Genomic DNA, 2,121 nt, shown 5'->3' on the forward strand with positions numbered 1-2,121 from the left:
CAGGGTGAAGATCTTCTCTCACTACTCTAAAGGGCCCCTTTGGCAGTAGGAAACACATAGACTATTATGGAGATTGATTTTGGAATTTAGATGCACTGTTGAAATTTCAAGATTATTATTACATACTTGACCCTAGTTTACTAAAATAATGGGTGGAAAACTGCTAAAGTTGGTGAAGAAATTGCCTCCTCTGAATCACTTACTTGAATGTTTATTATTCGTTATTGAGCAACGGTCATGCAGGGCTTGATTTTCACGGTTTTCTCTCCCTTGTCATACTTTTGCTTTTCTGTGGCATAGTTTGATATGTTAATATTCAATATCTTGTTCAGGGAGCTCTGATGGCTCAGTGGTAAGGAGTTGTGCTGCCAAGCTAAAGGCAGGCAGTTCAAATCGACTAGCTGCTCTATGGAAGAAAGATGGACGATCTCAACCCATCAGATTTACTGCCTCTGGAAACCTGCTGAAGGGTCAGCTATGACTCCATTGTGACTCAACGGTACACAACAATAATATTCCGTTTATGACTTTAAGATAGAAATACATTTCGCTCTGGTCCTTGTGGTCAAGATTCTCTATATTTTCAGTGCATCCCACTCTACTTGTTGTGGTGGTTACTTCCCAGGGAGTTCTCTCTGCCTCTGGTGACCTCATGTGTAACAGAGAGAAATGTCCCCAGTCCTGCACTACTTCCAGGATTGGTCGTACGCTTGAGTTCACAGCTGAGACTCCTGTGCAACAGATTCCAACACAAGAAGACATTCCAACTCATCTTCACCACAGCAGGTGTAGTCTTGATATCACCAAAGGGTATAGATAGCTTTAAAAATAATTATTATGTTGTGTGTGTGTGTACCGTCAAATAGGATCCGACAGGCACAGGAGGAGATTGCCCCACCTTCTCCAGCAGAACTTCTGGTGGATTCGAACCGTGTGCCTTTGGGATTGCAGTGCAGCTTCTTGCCACTAGAACTCCCTATAAATAGCTTTTAATGGAGATTATTATGGAGAAAACAGCAGCTGGTATTAGCTGCTAGATCTGGTATTAGCTGTCTTCTTTGCTATTCATGTCATTGTGTCTGCTCCTATCACTACCACAGAGATTATGTAACTGTATGTACTAATAAAATTTATTTTGTGACCTGCATTAGAGTTTCTTTTTAATATATTGCCATGTGAAAACCAGGAAGATCCTAATTCTACATAATGATGCATTTTTTTTCATACAGTAACATCGTATTTTCTTTTCTAAGTAGTGTAGCATCCACTTCCTAAACAACATGCCTCTGGAAACTCTATGAACTTTGATAAATATTGATAGTTATAAAAAGGCTTCAGACCTTCTGTTCATAGGATCACTATGAGTTGTGCTTGACTCAAAGGCAATCAACAAGTCTTCTACTTTGAAAAGTCCTTTCCCCCAACTCTACAATAACTGAGTTCTCAAATAAATCTTTTTAAAATAATTTTCATTATTTTTTAATTTTACCACAAGAACAAAATTTCATCAAAATCAATCTTTAGTTCTCTTTGCAGATTGGTGTATTTAGGGGAGGGGGAAACCAGTAACCACTCCAGTTATGAAACATGAAGGAAAGCTAGTTGATTCAGGCATGCTGTAGAAACAGAAAAGGATAGAGTGGGAGCAGCAACCCAGTTAAACCTGAAACGCTGTAAGGTTTCATTTTACAGAAAAGATGTCTATAAATTTACACTATTGGAGTTTCATTTACATCAAGGTGATAAAAAAAAGGAGGCAGTGTCCATAAATTTGGTTTTCTGGTTTCTTATATATATGAGTGGCAGCCTCATGTGTTCATGTCACCAGGGACCAAGATGTTCACATAACAGAGAAAGGGGACATACACAGTAGGTGTTACAATAGAAGACACAGGATCAGATGAAGCCATTTTAGACCAGGTTGACAGGGCATAGGAGCATAAACAAACAAGAACACAGACTCTATTCTTAGGAGCTACCTTACTTTTAAGGTGCTAATGCACTTGTCCATTCTCTCAGAAGCCCATTGGCTTCCTTCACATCAGGGGAAGGAAGGAAGGAAGGAAGGAAGGAAGGAAGGAAGGAAGGAAGGAAGGAAGGAAGGAGGGAGGGAGGGAGGGA

The sequence above is a fragment of the Elephantulus edwardii genome, unplaced genomic scaffold (genome assembly GCF_000299155.1).
Source record: "Elephantulus edwardii isolate Elephantulus edwardi_28Jun2011 unplaced genomic scaffold, EleEdw1.0 scaffold00348, whole genome shotgun sequence".
NCBI lineage: Eukaryota > Metazoa > Chordata > Mammalia > Macroscelidea > Macroscelididae > Elephantulus > Elephantulus edwardii.